Source organism: Planococcus citri, chromosome 4 (genome assembly GCF_950023065.1).
Source record: "Planococcus citri chromosome 4, ihPlaCitr1.1, whole genome shotgun sequence".
NCBI lineage: Eukaryota > Metazoa > Arthropoda > Insecta > Hemiptera > Pseudococcidae > Planococcus > Planococcus citri.
In genome coordinates, this window is record NC_088680.1 from 52,835,500 (window position 1) to 52,859,404 (window position 23,905).

The 23,905-nt window shown below is 37.5% G+C and overlaps 1 protein-coding gene across 1 annotated transcript in view; it reads right to left on the reverse strand.

The window, feature by feature from the left end:
* The window catches only part of LOC135845876 (protein sneaky-like), a 131,098-nt gene that overhangs the window by 56,289 nt on the left and 50,904 nt on the right, over positions 1 to 23,905 (reverse strand). The gene's annotated exons all lie outside the window — the stretch shown is intronic.

Below are 23,905 nucleotides of genomic sequence, written 5' to 3' on the forward strand. Positions count from 1 at the left end.
ATCCTTTCCTCAAAAATACCCGATTCTGAATTAGGTACCAATTCAAATCTTACTCAATCGAAGTCGACAAGAGATGGCCGTGTAATTGAAATGATATACTTACTCGTAGATATCGATGCCACCCATATCTCTCGAATATTCAATTTTATGATTCAAATTGCTTCACATGAATCGACAGCGACAAAGGACTACACCTAACAAGGAAATAATCTCAAGGTATCCGTTTCCAATTTAAACGGAACCATGATTTTTTGAAAGAGCATGACCCAAAACTCTCATAACCAAAATTTCTAATGGGCAAATTAATTTTTTTATCTGAATCACCTGAATAGTGATGAATGCTTCAAACAGGTCGAGGATATAGCCATAACTCGATTTTTAGTTGCTCAAAAATTTATTTCCACGCCTTTTGGAGAAGTTTTAAAATACTTCGGAAATCTAAAATTGCACTGGAGGCTTTATAATGAACAGAAGTGTTGAAATTTGGTTCAAAGGAACGATATTATTTTGTTTCAGGACTGACTTCTATAATTTTTTACTGAATGTGGTATATTTTTTTTCTTAAAAAGGGCATGATTCGCCAAAAATTCAAAAATGGGGGGGGGGGTCAGCTGAAATTTTGATTATGGGGGTTTCGGAATATGCTCTTTCCAAAAATTGCAATCCCGTTTAAATCAGAGGCGAAACCACAAGTTTTACCCAAATTATTTTATTTCTTATTTTTTTTTAATTTAATTTTTTAGCTTTGGGTACTTCATCGTGTTTTGAAGCTTATAGGGAAAGGTGATCCTTTCTATAAGAATTTTTTTTTTCTCGAAATTTCTCATTGAGTTCTGGTTTTGTTAGTTTTATTCCGAATGGTTCTGTTTTCAATAAGTACCTATTTCAGAGGAGATATAATCAATAAGTTCAACAATATTCATTTTAAATTTTAATCCTATTTTATCAGATACATACCTACATAATTATTAAGAAGGGTACTTAATTCGAAAACCTATTCTAAAGCGGTGTGAGGCCTAAGGTGAATAATTCAGTACTTACATTCGAAACCAATTCTTCAATTTCATTCCTTACTTAATTTACAATTTTACAGCTTTGATTAGAATTATCTCAATTTACAAGGTAGGTACCTATTTTAATTTCTTTGCTAAAATTGCCTTACAAAATGATTCACATGGCACGGATTCACTCAATCGTTGCAACAGTTTTTGACATAATTCGGTAGCTAACTGAACATTAGGTATACTCTTCCAATCGGCAGTATTCAACATTTGGGCAGAGTTTTTGACGATAAACTCAATAACTCTTGATTTCAAATCCTCCACATGATGCTCATCTGCAAATACTAACACATTTAGAGCATTTTTAACAGATAATCTTTCAAACATCGATTTCAAAATAACTGTTTTCAGCTCATTTAGCTCATATGCGTCTGCTGCTGCATAAAGTCGCTCGGCTAGTTCATCTGAAGTCTGACATTTTCCCGTGTAAATGTATCGCAACAATTCATCCATAACTTCTGCATCGATGTCAGTAACATCGATTCGAATTATTTTATGCTTTTTATCGCGGTGATCACTGTTTTTAAACACGGTTGCGAAAACATCACTACGTGCAGCCAAAACAGCTGCATGAGCCGAATAATTTTTGCCTTTCGCTAGTAACATGACGTCTGCAAGATCTTGATTTCTCAGTAAAGAGCCAAAGTTATCGGATAGAAGGCATTTCGTGGTGTTGAGTTCTGGTGAAATCATGTTTTGTTGATCTGTCAAATTTCTGCGTGGAGAATAATAGTAGGATATATCTATAGAAATAATGAATGAGTTCTTCTTTACGAGCGGATTTCTGTTCAAGTTGAAAAAATCTATGAAATTGGTCCATCGAATTTTCTCTCCCCCAGCATCAAATTCTAGAAAATCCTCCTTCGAATGCACCTCTCTTCCAAAGTCATCAAGAAGTGCAGCTTTGACGTTCGCGATTGCTCTTCCGGCTTTACCGTCATCATCCAATTGAAAAGCTAATGAAGCATAAACGTGGCCGAATCCGGACTTCTCCCAAAGAAACTCGACTATCCATTTACATGTTTCATTTTTGGTAGTGGGAGTCATGTTCTCACATATGGTATAAGAATCAGGCCTACCCGTACGTCTTTCAAAAAAAGTACGATCAATAGTCATATTATGTCTTATGGTTTGAAACTCTGCATCTGAATTCCAATGGGTCTTATTGTTTTGTTTCGATAGCGTTACAGGAGTAGCATTTGATCGATTCATATAATCCAATATAATTTTTAGAAGGCTTGCAAATTAATTAATGACATGAAAAAACAGCCTACATCAGCGTTGGAAAAATTTACCACACCAAATAAATATAAGAGAATTTCTTCTCATGTGAAGTTTGTGAAGTTCTGACGGTAGGGACGTATAATTTTAAGTAAGTACCTACTATGGGGGGGGGGAGTCCCAAACAAGTTTATTGTTTTATGTATGGTACATACCTAATATTTTATTCTTTGATTGATGGGTGCGTAAATCATGGTTTCAACGGATTAAAAAAAAATTAAGCAAAAATTACAAGTGTTGACCTAAAAGCATCCAAAAATCGATTTTATTTTATTTTTTAGATTTTGGGGTAGTAGGTACTCCATTGTACTTTCACCCACTAATAATAGAAATTCATTGCCATGATCCGTGACATTTTTTTTTTACAATGAAAAGAAATTTGCATAATAATCTACCCCCAACTTACTGCAAATAAAATCGAAGCTCAATCATGCACTTCGAATATTTTTAAAAATATGAGAGTTGGGTACAAATTTAATTTCTCTGAACTGAAAAAATTGTTACGGGATGTTTAGGTGGGATGATTTTTCAGAAATAACGTACCTATTACATTAAGTTTTTTGCGTTAAAAATCTTACTAAATTTAATTTTCTGCAGGAAAACACGGATCAGTATAAAATTTTGTCGTAGGTAATTAAACCTCTCGGGCACAATTTTCCTGTCCCCCTCAGTTTTTCCTTTCAAGAGCACATTGAATTTTGGCTTTAAAAGTCTTAAAGTAGGAGAAATATGAAGATTTTTAGACAAGTTTTAAAGTTGAAATTGTGATTTTATGTCTTAAAAATATGATTGTAGTATAAGTAATTTTCTTACTTGAATAAAAATCAAACAAATGAACGGAAATAGTATAGCCGATTTTTTGATTGACAAAATCAGTTTAACAACGAAACTCACAACCAAACAACTTCAAAACGATAAATAAATCAGCTTCCAGTCGGATATTTCTTCTTAGTACAAAGATGAGAAAATAAATGATTTTATAGATGTATCATAATGGATCCCTATGGATAATATTTGTTGATTAAGATTATCTGTCTCTTTCACAAGCATATTATCTTTAATCATACTTTACATTGATTGAAATATATTCATTTTCGGTTATTTCGTTTCATTATAGACTTGGGTATAAGTTAACTTAAGGAGGCAATGATAATTGAAATAAGTACCTACATTATATTTAGGTATACTTATATAATAATGTATTCCAATCATCGCAAATTAAATTACTCCGATAAGACTTTCAATTAGAACGGTTTTCGAGTAAAGTTGCCTTTCGTCAAAAATACTTAATTCTGAATTTCCAATCTAAAAATTATTCAATCGAATTCGTCAAGACACGAGTCATGTATTGAAATGATACACGAGTCTTTCACAAAAAACATTAATGCTCCCCTCCCATACGAAATCGCCCATATCTCTCAGGTATTCAGTTTTATTACCTACTCAAATCGATTCCCTATAATCATGAAGAGATGAATCGACAAGGACAAAGGATCCGACTGCACCTAACAAGGAATCATCTCGGGGTCTCCGCTTCAGATTTGAAAGGGGACAGAATTTTTAAAATGGGCATAGCCTGAAACTCTCATAACCAATGTTTCAGCTGGGAAAATTGTTTTCCTTTTTTATTGTTGACACATTTTTGAAAATTCAAAAGTTGTGAGGGGGCGGATTGCCCCCACTGCCAAAGGTAGTGCTTACATTATGAACCCCTTATATTGAAAATATTGGTAACGTCTGAAATACTTTAGAAATAGGCTAAGTACATATACGGTTGCGATGTACTCGCGCATATAGGGCTGCGCACCCTTCTATTAAAGGGTTCGCGGCGCCTTTGACATTTATAGCCCAAGATAGGGATTTTGGGCATAAATAAGGAAAGTCACATAAATTCTACAATTTATGTACAAGTAAATGTACTTAGCAAGTGCGTGATTGGTCCACCACTTTTGGGGGTGGGAAATTGACCATCTTACGCTCCTTTTATAATACTGATTTTCGTGAACAAACTTCAGTTCTTTCTTGGGTTCGGATATTCGCGATACTCGGTTCTTAAGTCAGTGCTAACACAATAATACCATGGACGAGCCCCCATTTAGGGGAGGCCATGGTATGGCTCTTTTTCGATTAACGCCATCTCGCGCATGGTTAATTTCTTTTAATAAAAATAGATTAATCGATCTTCCATCGATTAATAACAAGTGTACCTGTTTGGTGATTGAGGAATGCACCCGGGCATATCCTCATTACGCAAAGTGATACAAGCGCCTCTTTTAGTTAAGTTCCATCGACGCCATTAAGTATTAGGTTGGCTTTAGAAGAGATGGAAAACGTGTACAGTCCAAGTAAGTGGTGCTTGCACCTACTTCGTTTATTATTAAGCCCTTTTTCCCATAGAGGTGTAGACCAAGGTGTCGAACCCTATGGTGACCAAAATCATGTGCTTTTCGCGTAAAACTTTATGTGATTATTCTCGTGTATATATTTTCATGTGTGTAATTTCTCCTATCCTATTTGTCATGTCTCATAGGGTAAAATTCTATAATTAGGATTATTGTTCTATTTACAATGACCCACATCTCGTAAAAATGTGAAGGTCATTCTCTTGTTTAAATTCAGCCGGTTCCTTACTCTCTGTCAAAATTATTAATTAATGGAGTATTCGATGAATTTATGTATAAAAGTGTAAATACAGGTCATAAGTAAATCAGATTCGTATTTATTACATGTGTTTACACATAATAATGTATAGGGCAGATTAGACAAACTACCGCCCGTCTGAGCTATCTAGGTATTGGCAAATATTCCCCGCCTAAGGAATATTTCTAAATTTAACCCCCGTTGGTATTGGTTCCCCCCTATATCACGTTAGGTAGTCACGTTTGTTTCCCCTATATCATTATTTTGGCGCCCAACGTGGGGCCCGTGTTTTAGTTTATTTATAAATTAAAGATGGGTTAATAAGTCTGCACTTTGAGGTGCTCGATGTAGTGAATTAGGGACCTTTTGTACTATTTAATACACCCTCTGACTGTTCAAAAATCGATCTTTTTGACCAGTTGAAGGAGCCTGTAGTTAGGTCCCCCTGCACGTAAAACGAATCAATTTAATTCGGATTACGAGTAGATGAGTTTCTGACAGGCGAGAGCTCGAAAATGACCTTCCATCTGTCAGAAATAGGGCACTCTTAGATTTTCAAAACGAAAAATGCTGATTCTCTACATGGATACTATGTACCAATTTGAGATCATACAGGTCGTTATTGTCCTCGTTTTCGGTTTGTAAAATCTAAGACTCTAGGGAGACCCACATTAGCAATTGACCTTAACGTAGATCTTTTGTGTGGGTCGCACTTTCATTAATTTCACGAAAGACACTAAACTCACAGAGACCCCTTGCACTCTCATTGCGTCCTCGTTTGGTTTGTCTCCTATGTGAGTATAGCACTATCCTGAAATCTTTGGTTAGCCTCAAAAAATGTAGGGAGATCCACTTTAAGTACCAAGAGTTGAAATTATACCTGGTATTGTGGATCGCACTTTCATTGATTTTCGAGAAATCGGAATCTTTGGTTAGCCTTGAAAAATCTCATCTCATTCACTACAGTTCGAGTGCGGCAATGCTCCAGACTTATTACGAATCTACCCTAAGTATAGATTATGTTTAGATTTTTACTCGTTCAACATTTTCTCCAAACCGAAGAAGGCGGAATGTATGTTGAAAGTTGAGAAAATTTACTTGGATATTTAGTAAATAACTAGTTGTAAATTTTTTCACCCTGTCTTCGATATTGTCAACCAATCCCAACGGAATGAAACTATGACAAGGTCAGGCAGTGGCACAAAATCTCAATTATTGAGTATTTAAATTTAAACATAGTTTGTACTCTCGACTTCGTTTCAACGGTATTTTCATAATAACATTTGCATGCAATATTGTTGAAATGAAGAAACGAACCATAAGATAACTAAATTATCTACCATAACCTAGTACTACGTAATTTTAGTCGAAATTATTTACCCCAAAAATCGGATAAATGACTCACACATCTCCGAGTCGAAATAGTTCCAAAATTAACTAGGTAACTAGGTCAGGGACCTCGGCATCGCGTCCTTCACAAGACAAGGAAGCTGCGTTGCTGAGTATCAATGAACCCTCTATTAGGTATAGGGAAATGTGACGTTTTTAATGTACCATTGCACCATTAAAAGAAACGCATCTCTGTCTAAAAAGAGGGTGGCTGTGGGTAATTTATTTATCTACAAATATTAATTTACCGCATGGATTCGAGTATGTGTTGTATTTTTTCGATAACATAAGTGAAAATTCCCCTAGCATGTGGATTAGAATTTTTACTTAGACAAAAAATGCAACACACATTCTTACCTTGATTTTTTGATACTGTTTCGCCGATCTTTTCGGATCTGAATCAGTGCAAAAAATATGACGTGCGTAATTATATTTAGAACATATATTTTTCTCATTTTTGAGATTGTTTTGTTGACTCTTTACAGAGACCAATCAGTCACGAAATGATAAACTTGATTAGCTTAGTTAGACATATGGTAAATTTATGTTTTTTACCTCGTTTCTCGAAACGAAATAATTACTTAGCCATCTACATGTAGATACAAGTTTTTTCAAGTTAAAAATCAATTATTACTTAACCTGCTACTTAGCCACATTTTTGAACTATTTTTCGGAAAGGAAAAATCTCAAAAACATCAGAGCATAGAAACTTAGGGTTTTGGTACATTTTTCAAGATTGCTATTTTTGGTACAATCTTCATTTTCGTGTTTAAGATTCGTCCTTGAAGTCTCCTTGAATTCCTTACCAAGGGAAAGAATTCTGTCACCCTAAAAATAGCTCATGGGTATGTAGTTTGCTTGCCAATACATCGTTGCCAGATAGTATTGTAGTTTAGGGAGAAAAAATACAGGGATTTTTTTTCGGATGTAGTACAAAATAGTTAGAAGACACATTTACCTCCACCAACCCCGCCACCACCGGCGGCATTTTTCAAAGATCTAGCCGAAGTATTTTTGTTAAAAAAGGGGTACTTAGCCGCCAATTATTTACGTATAATTGTTTAACAAGTGTCACCCTTTTTACTCGGAGGCGCGAGCCAAGGTCGTAAATCCTTCAGGATTTTTTATAGCCCAAGGCGACGATTTGAAAAAAGGAGGGAGAAATGTTCAAATCTTAGGACTTTTTGACCATGCTACACTTGCCACAAAAATTATTCTGTGTTCGACTCTCGTGGGTTACAGTACTCATTCGTTTTCAAGCATTTTTGGCACTTTATGAATACTCCACCAGCTTTGAGCACTCGCAGCAGAGTAAGTAAGCCGTTGATTTCTTTGGACTTAGACAAAAGTAGTCGAAAGCCCGCTCGCGTAATGAATCCGAATTTGAATATGAACGAAGAGAATCATAGTTCAAATGTTTTTAGTGATCAACCTCAGGCGCATGCTCCGGAGTATGCAAGTGAGGTTGATAGTAATCCAGAAACACCTTCCGATGAAGGTGTCGGTACTCAGGACGATTCGTATCCCTTTGACCCCAAATCACTTAGGGACACGACTGACGACGAAGTTTACGAAATTTTCAAAAAGACTTGGGATTGGAATAAGAAAATTCAGGCTGATGTAAAAGAGAAATTTGAAACAAATAGTCAGGAAAATAGAAAAGCTAAAAATTATGCTAAAGAAGCAAAAAAGGCCGCCATCTATTTAAATGATAAAATTCAAGATATTTCGATCCAACAATCTAAACTTGTCGAATCAACCAACGAATGGATGAAAGAATTAGCTGACAAATTAGACGAGACTTCTATAAATGTCTCTGAGGCAAAAATTGACTCTGCAAGCAACTCTTCAATTATTCAAACACTTTCGGAACATATATCGAAATTGAATAGCGATTCTAGAGCTAGGGACAATGCCTGTGAAAAATTTGTCGACGAACTCAACTTCGTAAAGGACGTGATTCGTAAATTGCCAGTAGCAACTAAATCCAAAAAGATTAAAACCAACCCAATAGACCCAGGTTCTGTAAAAAACGCAGGTGTCTATTTTTCGGACGAATTAGTGTACTTTCCACACGAATTTTTAGAGGATTTTGAAAAATATTTTTCGAACGCCAACGCGGACGAAAGTCATAAAATCTTTGCATTCAAAAAGGTCATATGCACTAAAAATTGTCCCCAATTTTTGGAAACAGTTCGCAACGTTCACCGTTTTGATGAATTGAAAAAGAAATTTTTGAACTATTATTGGGACCGTAGGGCTCAAAATGAAGCAATGAAATTTTGTCAATACAAATTTACGGTCGCAGATGACGTTAAGGACATGGCAAATAACATGATTAGATGGGCTCGAACTCTTTCTCACCATCGTCACGGGGATTCTGAGGACCTCATCGAATTATTGATCAATAAAACTCCAGAGCAATATCACAATAGGCTCACTGAAGAAGGGCAAACTTTGGATCAATTTATTGACAAATTATCAAAATTAACCGCTATCCAACGCGATACCGAAAACGAGGTCCCGATAACCTTCACTCGAACTCGTAGATACGAAAATTATCCAACATTTACTCAGACCCCCCAAAGACAACCAAAATCGTCTTATCCATCTCAAGATCAGTTACAAAATTTATGGGATATTTTATCTCAGAACTCCAGAAAACCCAATAACAATTTTCGAAATAATCGTTCCGGCAACTCTGAGGAAGCCAAAAATTCAGACGATAAATCCGCGCAGACTTATCCCAAAGATAAGCCCGAAAATCCGAAATCCGCGCAAGCTTCCACTCAGACTCCGCCGACACAAAAATCGTATTCAAATTCAAAACCATTTAATGTCGATAAATACGGTAATTTAGTCGCCAATAATAGGTCAAAATCGCCACGCGCTCCGCCCGCACCGGTTCAAACTGTAGAATTTGACGAAACAACGAATAAGTACGTCCTTGTCGATACTCCGCCAGAAGACTTAGAGGAAACTGTATCTGTATGCAATCTCCTTAATCAGATGTTTGAAGAACAAACAGAGGAACTAGATCTTCAATCTATATCCATGGCTGTAGGTTCGATAACTTATGATACATCTCCTGAAATGAGTGATGAGGAATATGAAAGTTCAAGTTCGGGAAACGAATCTCACTAGGTAGCCCTGGGGCAACTCCTAGTGCTGTGAAAGCCCCGTTTAAGGATATTCTCAATGACTATATATGGGTAGGGGACAGTCTCTCCCATTTTATGGCCAGAGGGGAAGTTATTTTGTCAACTCAGTTGCCTAATTATTTACGCGACCAAATCCCGCTCGAAACACTTTTCAATCGACTGTTAAAAATTGATTTTCCACCATACTCGAACTATATACTTTCGGCAGGCCAACTAGAATTCAATTTTTCGCGCAAACCATATCGAGTAATCGAACGACAACTGCTCAACATTGTTGAACTTCTGTTAGATAAGGGAGCAGAAAGCATAATCCTTCTTTTTCCTTTGATAAAACCGCGAAATATTGACGAACCTGACGTAAAACTATATAGGTATAAAGATTTCAAAAATATATACGCTCGAGTAGCATCACATCCGAGAGTAATTTTTTTGGAAAAACCCAGCCTCACGATTTTTACAAACTGAAGTGATGTGTGACGAAGGCAGATTTTACACACGACCCAAGACTGGATCTCGTGGAGAACTTTTGCCCATCGTACAAAAATTCCATTATGTTCCGACACTTAGACGTTACTTTCCCTCAATTCTTGAATACCGCGATGTTCGCAATTCTCTTATTACGGAATTAATTCGCCAGAAAAATTTTGAAGCATGGATGGAACACGTAGATTCCATGGACCAAAACCAAAATTACACCAACACTCAAGGCGAAATGTGGGGAAGAACGACTATGCCGGTCAATAATATCACGACAGTTATGAATTCGGAGAAATTCAAACCCAAAAGAATCATAAGGGCGGCCTTCAAAGAATTACAAAACGACCCTCGAGTGATACCCAATCAAAATTTAGGTGATTTATTCACATCCAAAATTAATGAATACCGATTTAATCAGAGAAATGCTAAAAAACGTAAAAATAAACAGCCTCTCACAAATTCGAAAAAACAACATCTCACGTCTATCGATGCAATTGATAACGCGATTCTTCAAAATCCACCTGAACCATTTATCTCCCAACAAGTTGTAACACAGTGCACAGACGACCCTGCGTGTGTCGTACCAGTACTAGTAGGCAAACGTAAAATGGCACTTCAATTAGACACAGGAGCTCTCCCCAATGTTCTCACTAAATTAGTATTGAAAACTATCCTGAGAGAAGCTCCCCAATATGTAGGTTTTCATAAACTGAAAAAAGGAGTCCAATTGAAGCTTGCGGATAATTCATTAATAACCTCAGCCACTTACATTGCCCAAGTTACAATGAAGTTAGGACCATCAATATTGAGCGTTCCATTTTACATATTGGACGCTCCAGGAACGACCTTTCTAATGGGTAGGGTGTCTATGAAATATTTTCGCATGTCAATAAATATTCACCGACATGAGTTGACTTGTGAACCAAAACATCTCGAAGAATTCACAATCCCATTTATGCACACTCTCGAATTTCAAAATGCCCTCACTGTATATTCTATGACCATGGAAGAACAAGATGACTACCTGAAAATGTATGATTATATGGCCGGGGCAACTTTCACCGAAATAGAAAGGGAAATTATCGAGGACAAAATGTCAGCCGTGAAAACTTTTCGAGAAAATTTACGCAAGGACCTGAAATCAGCCGTTGCGAATGGTTCAATCACGCAAGAACAGTCTGTTAGAGGATTTGAGAGACTAGAAAAATTTTACGATATTTTCGATTTAAATCCCGGAATATACTCAGGTGAACAAGTAAAGTTTAATTTCAAGGAGGGTGATGAACATCTTAAGCCCTGGAGAGGAGAAAAATTTCGCCCTAGTAAGAAATTATTACCAGCATTACGTCGCGCCATAGCGAAAATGCTCGAGCTCGAAATTATTCAATATTCTCATTCACCTTATATTAACACCCTAGCGCCGGTAGTAAAGAAAAATGGTGATATTCGCCTTTGCCTCGATGCAGACGAATTGAATAAATTCCTCATTAACGTATTGACAGAGCCGAATACCATAGCTAGCATGATCTATGATAATGCTGGAGATAGACTATTTTGCACCTTAGACTTTACTGCAGGTTTTTGGCAATTAATTTTAGACCCCGAATCACGAAAATTTGTAGCTTTCCAAGTTGAGGGGCAAGTTTATGAATTTATCAGGCTTCCCTATGGATTGAAAATTTCTTCCGGTGAATTCGTTCATATGATCAATAATGTGATCGATAACGAAGATGGAATCACAAAGTATGTTGATGATATTAAGATATCGGGCAAAAACTTTGAGGAAACCATCGACAGGTTAGAAAAAGTCTTTCAAAAAATTCGTGAACATGGTCTAACTTTAAACCCGACTAAGACCCAATTTTTTCGTAATTGTGCGGACCACCTAGGATTCGTAATTTCTGATCAGGGGGTGGGAAAACAAAACGGAAAAATCCGAAAACTTGAGGAATTCGAGAAAAAACACACAAAGCGAGGTAAATTCTCTCTTTCCAAGAAAAACGATATATTAGCCCTCGTAGGCAATACAGGTCTATATAGGGACTTCATCCCCGAATACTCACAAATTGTTAATCCCATATATGAATTAACCAAGGGTGACGTTCCTGTAGAATGGACTGAAGTCCAACAAGCAGCTTTTGAAAAATTAAAAGCTGAATTTCGTAAGGATTTTAAGCTTCAGCAAGCTCCAAAAGAGGGGGATTTATTTCTGGACACAAAATTATCAGACGATGCAATGAACGGAGTCCTATTCTATGTAGACAAGGAAAATGAAAAACGTATCATTTTATTCGTCTCAATCGCCTTCAAGGAACATCAAAAAGACTTCACCCTCTTTGACCGAGAAATTATGTGTCTCGTGAAATGCATACAAAAATTACAAATTTGGCTACATGGTCGACGAATACACGTAAGGTCGAACCTTTTACCCATTGTAAACCGCTTTCGCGAAATTGCTCAGACACATAGGAAGGCGGCTCACTGGATCACTGTCTTAAATTGTTATGATTTGGTTTATGACACAACTACATCAAATAAAAGCTTTACGACATTAGGGCCCCAGATTTGGAAATTAACTCCGTCGAAATTGGTCAATTTTTAGAAGAAGAAAATCCCAATTTTTTAAGTGATAAATTTGAAACCCATATCGAACCTTTTGAACTGAAGTTTTTGAGTGAGAACATTTCTGAACTAAATCAGCGACTCCAAAACATTACATTCCATCAAAAGCACGATCCTTTCTGTAAAAAGATCATCGAGATTCTTGAAGAGAGAGTCCCTCCAAACAACAAAAAACAGAGAGATATTCAAAAGTCTAAAATGTCGAAATTCGAACTTTCCAAAAATTCCAACGGAGAGAAGGTTCTTTTCAGAAAGCTTGAACATGGATCAAAAATTCCATGTTTACCCGATGACCTCTTTTTCGACACAGCTGATTATTTACACTGTGCTTACGGGCATGTAGGAGCCAACAAACTTGATGTAATTTTCCGACGAATCTATTACCATAATAATTCCCTCGCGTACATCCGAGAAGTTTGTAACATCTGCATCGTTTGCAAAGTGAATAAAAATTATGCCAAACATAAGACGATTGAATATGCTCAAATTGAAGCATACGCCCTCGGTGACGTACTGTCTGTTGACATATTCGGGCCTTTGCCAGCAAATGCCTATGAACCAAAATATCTACTCGTAGTGAAAGACGTCTTTACGAATCGCACATGGATTAGGACCCTTTATAACACCAAAAAGGAGTCAGTATGCCAACAGATGGATACGATTATTAAGGACATTAAAGATCAGAGAATCCAAGTCAGAAAAGTCATTACCGATAATGGCTGTCAGTTTATCTCCAATGCCTGGTATGACTTACTCGAATCCCATAGAATTCAAGTTGCACACACAAGTGCCTACAACCCTCAATCATCCTCAGTCGAGAGAACAATGAGAAGTATCGGTGATAAAATTCGAGTCAAAACCAACGCGAATTACGACCCTCAGCGTTCCCATATAGGTTGGTATGACGTGGTTGAGGAAATTGAGCTTGAACTCAATAACACTCCAACATCTTTTGGATTCAAACCCAATGAGGCGTGGGGCATTTGTGACACAATTACATCACAAATTCCACACGAGAAATTAAAATTCAATTTCCCTCAAGAACTCGAAAAACTCCGCGATAAATTGGCTAAACAAGAAATCCCATCTATTACGGTTGCGCAATGCTTAAGTCAACCCCTTGACCCCAATGTAGACTTGATAATAGATAGGGACGGTTATGCCAGAGTTACAGCCGACGGTGCCTGCTCAAAAAACGGCGACGCCAATGCTATCGCAGGAATAGGGATCTGTTTTGCTCCGGAATCTTTGGCAAATGTTTCCGAACGCATTTCCCACCCAGACTATCCTACATCCAATAACCTGGCAGAGCTACTTGCGATCAAAACAGCTCTCGAAATTTTAAGAGATAATGAGATTAAAAAGGTCAAATTGTTGAGCGATTCCAACTATGCAATTACTGCACTCAACAATACTTGCTCTTCTTGGCAGACCAACAATTGGAAAAATTCAAGAAACAAACCTGTTCATCACGAGCAGTTGTTTAAAGAAATTCTTGAATTAAAGAAAGAATTTGAAGTGGTAGAATTTATTCACGTATTTGCTCGCAAACATGAATACACTAACATAATAGCAGATTCTTTAGCCAAGAAGGCCGTTTACACGATTGAAGAACGAAGACAAAGAGTGTTTGACATGACTCAACGTCAAATTGTCGAGAACTTCATTCGTGAAAAACGAAGACTTAAGAAAATTGAAGAAGAAACATCCTTCAATAAAAAACATCTCGATCCGACATTTTTCGAACTAGGGGACTGGGTCCTAATGACAAACCATAAATTGTCATCGAGCGAAAAACGCACTTCGAGAAAATTATATCAAAAGAAGATAGGACCCTTTATAGTTATTCAAAGGAATGGTCAAAATTGCTACTTACTAGCACCCACCGACGACACTACCGACGATCGAGTGTCAAATATACGTCAATTGACTCTTTTTATTACTAAGGAAAATCTCGAAAAATTGAAGAAAGAAGTTTGTCTACAATCCCATATTGATTCGCGTACATTAGAGCAAAAAATTAAAGACTTCCTCACAGATTATCGTAATAATAACAACGAAGACGAGTCTGACGAGGAGGACGATAATCAAAATTCTGATGACGATGACATCACTAGCGAGATTATAGTTAGTAATAAAGATTTCAGACGAGCGTCACAAGCTGTCATGAAAGAAGTCACAAAAACAGCACGTGAATATCGCGCAAAAGCTCAAGCTGAACGAGAACAGCGAGCAAAAGCTCGAGCCGAACGTGCTGCACAAACCAAATTAGACGACCGACTTTTAAATGGGGACACCTTCGCGGATCCACCTCCCTCTTCATCTGGGGCAGGTATAGAGCAAGACTCACCTCCCAAAAAGACCAGGGGTAGGCCTCGAAAGAAATTAACGGATTCCCAGGAAACCATTTATAGTCAATCATCCCAAACCGACGATGACCAGCCTTCTCAAGGGGCATCTGAGAATACACCCCCCAAACGGCGGGGAAGACCTCCCAAAAATAGGGAAAATGGCTCTCAAACTGATTCTCAAAATGACTCTCAAAATGGCTCCCAAAGCGATTCTCAAAATGACTTGACGCCACCAAATTCACAGCAGGTTTCTGAAAATGATAATGACTCCCAAGAGACATTCATAGAATCCCAGAATTTTACACCAGCGCCAACCCCAATCATTATAAAGAAAATCAGGAAATCCCAAAATTCTCCACCTGACTCAGGTTTTGTCGAAACACAACAACCCGCAACTCAATCCCAAAATGACACACAGGGAGGGACTCAAAAGTCACGTTATCCCCCCTTACCGATAATTAGAATATCTGATCGAGTTCGAGCAAGGTTAGGACGACCCCAACCCAAGTCTTACTGGAAAAACCAATTCGTAACCAATACAGTCGAAGTCGTCGTCGATCCAAATAAAAACAAGGATCACCCAAGTAATTAAAAATTACTCGTCTTGAGGGGCAAAATTTACTCTCAAGTTCAAGATTCCGATTCAATACGCGACGCGAAATCAAAAGTACAAAAATACCAAAAACATAAAAATAGTTATAATCAAACAAATGTCGCATTTCTCAACCACACGTGTTGAAAAGGCACACATTTATTATGAACCAGTTCGTCGAACCCCACGCAATGCGATCACTGTGTCAGTATACTAAAACAAGGAACAGCCTTGTAACATATATCCCGTCAAAACATTTCTCTTTCGTCGCGTAGGTCTAGTAATAGGCAAAAGAATACGACGAAAAGAAACATTGCGTATATTTGTCTATCTTCCCTATTCTATAAATAGGAATACCTCTGTCAATTGCCCCACCTTTTGAGAAAGGTACAGATGAATATACGCAAAAACTTTTTACCCCACTTCTCAAAGAAGGTACACACGGATATATGCAAAACTTTTTCCAAAAATACTTGACACTATGATCCATGGCCATACATCGTCTGTAAAAAATTATAATCTACACATTGCCTTAAGCAATATATACATTCAATAAATTTGCATTCTTCAAATGCAAATAAATGCATCACTAACGTCATTTGATATATATCAAATGACCTGAGATTTGTGAACAAATACAGACAAGAATGTACCTACGATCGACGAGCTAAAAAATGCACATTTGTCTATCTCGCATACCTATGAATAGGAAGACCCCTGTAAATAACCCCATCCGAGATAAGAAAAAATAAACAAGTGTACATTTTAAAATAAAAATTTGTATTCGTCTATACATCCAATCCGCCCTCGATTGCCCCAACTTTCGATGCACGATAATACAGACGAATACCAACCAAAAAACCACAATCGCCTGCAAAGATTATAATCTACGAAACGCCTTGTGCACTAACACACTTATCATATTTGCATTCTTCAAATGCAAATAACTGCATTACACATATCACTGACTCGAATCTGTCAAGTGACCTAAATTCGTGAACATATACAGGCGAAAAATGGCAAAACCATAGTATAAGTTTTAGTTATGATAATTTATTGGTAAATAGCTTTATTATTTTTAGTATAAATACGAATTCATACAAATACGCTTATTCTTTAGAAATCCACTTCTTTCTTAACTAAGGTAGAGTAGAAGAAAAAATCCTCTCGTAACTACAATCTACGTCTCTCGGCCAAGACAATAAATTAACAATCGAATCGATCACTGTCACAGTCGAAGCGAGAAACCACCCTCGTTAGCACTCGAGTTATCGTAAACATAGTGACACGCTCGTAAAACGTAAACGGTTTAACGACCCTACGCCTTCCGCGTATAACCAGTAGCAAGGGTGCGTACGACATGCCGACAACATGCGCACAAGAGAGATCTTATAGATAACGAACCAATTTTTCGTCATATCTCTATCCTTTTCTTTCATTTACGCAAGATTAAATGATCAAGAAACTAACTAAAAATTACTAAAAACAACGAAAATCTCCTTAAGAAACTTTCATCCCTTTCGATGACTTTTATAGTTTGTAATTTTTCAAAAAATTAAAACCACCAAAAAATCACGTTTCGGTACTCCCAAATTTTTATGACCAAAAGGCGTTACTTCGTTCTTCTGTTTTAAACATCTATTTCTCTCACCCTTGGTCATTATTGTCATAATATATGCCTATCCCTTATCACTCAACATACATAAACGTTGTGAGAAATCTAAGACACTAAAATTTTATGTAAAAAGGAGTAGGGACACTTTTTTCAAAGGATAAAATAGACAAAAATCACGTCCAAAAAATCCTGAGCAAAAAGATCGACTAACATACTCGTAGTGACGTTAGTGCCGAGAGGATCTGCTTCTACCTTTGGTGAGATTGAACCTTATTATTTCAACTTTGCTTTTCATACTTTGCATTTGTCTCGTATATGTGACTATACTATAGCGACCCACGGTGGTTACCTGTAGTATATAGGATTGCTTGATTTTTTCGCAATTTTCTTGCCTTTTTGTGGATTATATTTGCTGCATCATGAATCACTGCGAGCTCATATGCGACAAATGTAGTCGACCCTTAACCCATATGGGCCCTGATGTTGTGACAGGTAGGGACAAAATCGCGATTACGAAATGTCTACACCTTTTCCACTACAGTTGCATATACAATCACTACATCGCGAGTATGCAAATCAATGAACACCACATGAAAATTATAACCTGTATGCGTCGAGGCTGCAGAGAAAAATTATGTGGGACTGACTTTTCGGTAGTTAAGCATTCGTCAAAAATCGTACGTTATATGCACAACGATACGCGAGTTCGAGATCTTAATAACCAACTCACGATGCAACGCGACTTGTACACCAGATTACAAGCTACAGTGGCAGAAATTTCGGCTGAAAATTCATCTTTGAGAGCTCAATATGAGGACTCTCAAAGAGAATACACAAATTTACAAGCTCGATACAATATGCTTTTAGACGAACAAACCAGCAACTTGTATGCTAGTATTAGGGCTAGGAACACCCCTATAGGTCCTTTTACACCCTCAAGCTATAGGCCTCAATCGCCGCTATACAGCCCTACTACGTCGATGTCATACGCCTCAATTCCAATGTACGATTCGGCTCCAACACCTCAAATGGAAATTCCTCAACAATCCGCACGCTCCACTCCAATAATAGCTCCACCTCCGACTCCTACAAATCAACCAATTTTCCTCTGTACTCAAAACCTTGTTCAAATCCCAAATACAACCTATCCGTCGATTTTAACAAAACCATCCACTAGCACTTACACCATAACTCCGATCACCTCCCGCACTACATCTCCTCGCCCACAAGGTTCATCGTCCGAAAGTAACAGTCAGAAAAGACCAATGTACTCCGACAACGATGATGAGGATCGACGAGATAATTCCACATTTGACAGTCAACATCCCAGTGAGGAAGGAACAGGAGAGGTGTATAGCTCGATTAGTTCGCATGTTTCCAAAAGAGCGAGAATACCACCACCCAAGCAGAAGAAGGGTACTGCCGCAGAAAAAGGAAACAATCACAAGAAATATCGCATTCGCTTTGGAACCGATTCCAGCGAATTAATTCCCTTCTATCCTCTAAACTCGTACCCAAAAGGTTACACAGCCGCGGCATACGAAGTTCATGAAAACACACACGTTGCGGTGTTGTTTACGTACAACATATTCATGGTAGGGGATGGACACGTCTATAGCATAATTAAGTACCTGTCACTCGGTAGACCTTACGCCCAGGCAGTAAGTACCGAATTTTATCGACAAGATCTCCTTCTCGCCGACCTCGTGAAATTTATTTCGAGTTTTAAAGAATTCCCTTCTCGAGTCATGCTATCGATAGGGACCTATGATGTGCATTGTGGCACACCATATGACGAATTTTTTGAAAATATGCAAAAATTATGCATTAAGCTCAAAGATATGGCCGTAAAGGAATTAATCATCCTTCCTTTAATTCAACATCCTAAATCAAACTTGACTAATGCTACTCAAATTTCAGATGCTATTAACTACGACTGGTCTCGCATATTAGATGCGAAAGTAACTCGTATTCCAGGTATCTTTGCTACAATCAGCCAGCACCTACCTAATTGGAACAGCGCCGGACCATACTACCCGATAACGATGTACGAAGACACCATAGAAACCATTTGCAGACAGTTCATACCAGTAATCAATAAGAAGAGGGACGTACCCCTTCCGCCAACCATACCTGCAGCCAGCAATGATCAACCCTCGACTGAACACCCACCTACTGAACAGGAGTCGGCGATAGATCTGACCACTGACGAGACTGCTACACCATCTACACAGCCAGATGCGTCGTCAAGTTCGAACAACTTAACTGAAATTAATAAATCTACTTCAAATTTGTCTTTGATGGATGTTGCCAATAACCCAACTCCATCCACTTCTAAAGATTTTGATTTAGTTAATTTAGCTACAGCACAGCCAATCACGATGAACGAGGCACTCCAAGCGAGCACTTCAGGTGAACCGCTGCGCTGCACGATTCGTCGAATGCCCAATGACACATTCGAAATCAGCAAATCGAGACCTGTAATCAACCGCCGAATTACGAATGGCACTGAGGTACCTCGCACAACCGAGGAATTACCGCAACCATTTGTACGTCTCCAAAATATACAGTCGTGGGCAGAGGAATCTGAACAAGACCCAGAGGTCCGCCGAGCTGCAGGCATCATTCAAAGTTTCAATTCAGGACCCAATAGACACATGCACACATCCATGATGCATAACCCAGAATCAAACCCGGAAGAATAAGTAACTTGTATCGAATTCATTAACATTATTATTTATTCTTTAAGATTAAGCATAAGAATATGTATTTTGACTTGGGAAATCAAAATTCTCGTGTACAGAACAAAATAGGGAAATTCATTCAGGTGGGATGAAGGACATTCAAGAGAAATTCCCTACTATGTTAAAAATTCAGAATTACTAATATTTTATTTGTTCAACAGTTTGAAGAAATACATCGTAGTTGATAATATTGAGACGATACGTAAATTCGATCGATAAAAATGATGATACGATAGCCAATCATATGGAGATATTACAACCACAGAACTGCTGAACGAACCAAAATATCCGTTTCGTGAGAATTATGAATTATATTTTTAATTTTATTATTAAGTTTGTGTACATAGCATATAGATGTTAGGGAAGAAGTAGACGCACCTTACAACACTTGATTACTGTACACAAAACATTTCCGACCAATTTTAAAAACCAAAAATTCTGATGTGACAATTTTTTTTTAGAAAATCCTAATCATTTTATACAATTTTCTTCTATTTTTTCACGTCACATCTATGTTGAAAATTGCGCGCTAGTTAGAGAAAAAATACGTATGACATATGAAAATTCAAAAAATGTGACTCAAAAGTTTAGAAAAAAACCGGAATTTGGCAATCGAAGTCATACGTACATATGATAAAAATCCAAAAAATGTAGGTCAAAAATTCAAATAGATAAAAGCCTTGACAATGAACCGATAACGTAACCAAATGCAGAAAAACAGTCTACAATCCGAATTCCATTAGTAAAAATAAGGAGTGGGCTAAGTTCATGTATTATAATTGTCAAACCTCTTTTTTGATTTGACCCAATTTCTAATAGCTAATTGGCCACGCAAAATACCCCAAAATTTTTCAAATTTTGATCTTTTGAAAAATCGCTTCGTAAACATCGCCGATCTACATCAAGACGAGTCTAAAAAATTTTTTTTTTTAACCCTACTCTAAATTTAGTCTTTTAAGCAAAAGCTACGAATCCCCAAAAAATCGTTACCACCTTTCGAAATCTACCTTCTTTTTGAAAATTTTTTGCAATGTGATTGGTATACCAACTATGTGCATTTGTCTTTTAAGTAGTAGTTAGAGCTCTTCAGTCTGACTCATGTCAATACTTCTTCAAATAGTTTCAGTAACTCTACCACGAGTGCTTGTCCAACTGGACTGCTGAAACTTTAATAGGCCATACATTATTCGAGCACGAATAATAATCCAGACTGACTCTAATTTACTCTTATTAACGGCACATTAAATGATATATTCAAGACATTTGCAACCTAAATAGTCCCGCCTCCGAACCATCTTTGAAGTTTGTCCACTCAGAAACCAGACTGCGACAGCTCAGCGTAAAACGGAGGGGCAGTGGCATGCATATAGTAGAACGGGGGGGTGTGGGACCTGTTGGCAGTGGGATCAATCTCCTCTATGCTTTTTTCATGATCCGTGTTCCACTTCGATGATCTACTCTCCTCTGAGTGCACCCACGAAGGGGCAATTGTGAGGGGGCGGATTGCCCCCACTGCCAAAGGTAGTGCTTACATTATGAACCCCTTATATTGAAAATATTGGTAACGTCTGAAATACTTTAGAAATAGGCTAAGTACATATACGGTTGCGATGTACTCGCGCATATAGGGCTGCGCACCCTTCTATTAAAGGGTTCGCGGCGCCTTTGACATTTATAGCCCAAGATAGGGATTTTGGGCATAAATAAGGAAAGTCACATAAATTCTACAATTTATGTACAAGTAAATGTACTTAGCAAGTGCGTGATTGGTCCACCACTTTTGGGGGTGGGAAATTGACCATCTTACGCTCCTTTTATAATACTGATTTTCGTGAACAAACTTCAGTTCTTTCTTGGGTTCGGATATTCGCGATACTCGGTTCTTAAGTCAGTGCTAACACAATAATACCATGGACGAGCCCCCATTTAGGGGAGGCCATGGTATGGCTCTTTTTCGATTAACGCCATCTCGCGCATGGTTAATTTCTTTTAATAAAAATAGATTAATCGATCTTCCATCGATTAATAACAAGTGTACCTGTTTGGTGATTGAGGAATGCACCCGGGCATATCCTCATTACGCAAAGTGATACAAGCGCCTCTTTTAGTTAAGTTCCATCGACGCCATTAAGTATTAGGTTGGCTTTAGAAGAGATGGAAAACGTGTACAGTCCAAGTAAGTGGTGCTTGCACCTACTTCGTTTATTATTAAGCCCTTTTTCCCATAGAGGTGTAGACCAAGGTGTCGAACCCTATGGTGACCAAAATCATGTGCTTTTCGCGTAAAACTTTATGTGATTATTCTCGTGTATATATTTTCATGTGTGTAATTTCTCCTATCCTATTTGTCATGTCTCATAGGGTAAAATTCTATAATTAGGATTATTGTTCTATTTACAATGACCCACATCTCGTAAAAATGTGAAGGTCATTCTCTTGTTTAAATTCAGCCGGTTCCTTACTCTCTGTCAAAATTATTAATTAATGGAGTATTCGATGAATTTATGTATAAAAGTGTAAATACAGGTCATAAGTAAATCAGATTCGTATTTATTACATGTGTTTACACATAATAATGTATAGGGCAGATTAGACAAACTACCGCCCGTCTGAGCTATCTAGGTATTGGCAAATATTCCCCGCCTAAGGAATATTTCTAAATTTAACCCCCGTTGGTATTGGTTCCCCCCTATATCACGTTAGGTAGTCACGTTTGTTTCCCCTATATCAAAGTGACTATTCGTGTTGGCGAATTATTTTATGTAGAAATTATCTGAAACTAATATCAACTCCTTCGAACAGAATTTCATATTTGAGTCTATCTCTAGGCGGGTACCTCGAGAGCGTTTTTTGACCCACATGCCCATTATTTTTAATAATAGGTAAGTAGGTAAGTTAAGAACTCTGGGCAAAAAATACACTTTCGGAGGCCGCCTCTGAATCGTCTTGAATGTGAATGAATCCTTTAAACAGGCCGAGGATATAGCCATATAACTCGATTTTTTACGGTTCAAATTGATTTTCACACCTTCTGGTGATTTTTTAAAATTCCAGAGAAATAAGAATCTTGCTGTAGGCTCTAGAATGACTGGAAATTACAAAAATTTGGATTTTGGAGGTTTATGTTTTCTATTTGTTAGAGGTCAAAGTATCCTCTGAATTCATTCTTAATTTTTTTTTTCGTCTGATCGCCAAAAGATCAGACTTTTATTCAGAGTGGCTCTTGAGAGTAAAGTCGCCTTTTCTCAGAAACAATCATGATTTTTTAAAAATCGACTTACCTATACTTGACCGATTTCAACGAGACGTGGATCGTATTGAAGGGATATTACGAGAGCTTTTTTCAAGAAAATTGACTCTCCCTTTCACCAAGTTAGGGTACCTACTCTAGAATGGGTAAGATCGAAGTCAGCCATTTTGGTTGTCCCGCGTCATTGTGTACATTCATCGACTGTCGATGAATGTACACAACGACGCAGGACAACCAAAATGGCTGACGTCGATCATACCCAGTACCCTAACTAAGTCATCTATTATCCTTCAAGTATTCAATTTCAATACGGGTATTAAAATCGCTTCATTTATGAAGACATGAATCGACACATGATTACAAGGGTCTACAGATATCAAATCAATCCGGTTTTGAGTTTAGGTAGGTACTCCGATCTCACGATTTTTTTTGTCTATAGATTTCTCAAGTATGCTAGAAAATATGGAAAATCGCTATCATTGCTTTCGGAGCTGATGGAGCTGGTGGATCAGGGTTTGCTTTTTTGACAGAAATACAAACTTCTCATTATCTATGTGCGGTGTTTTGAAGGAGATGAGAATAATTTTTAAAAATACTTGCCTATATAATTTCAAAAGTTCGGAGTTATGAATTTTTTGAAAGCAAAATTCAAAGAGTTTGTCAAATTTTGGAGCAATGATTAAACTTTTTTTTTTCAATTCAAAAAGCGTGCATTTTTATGA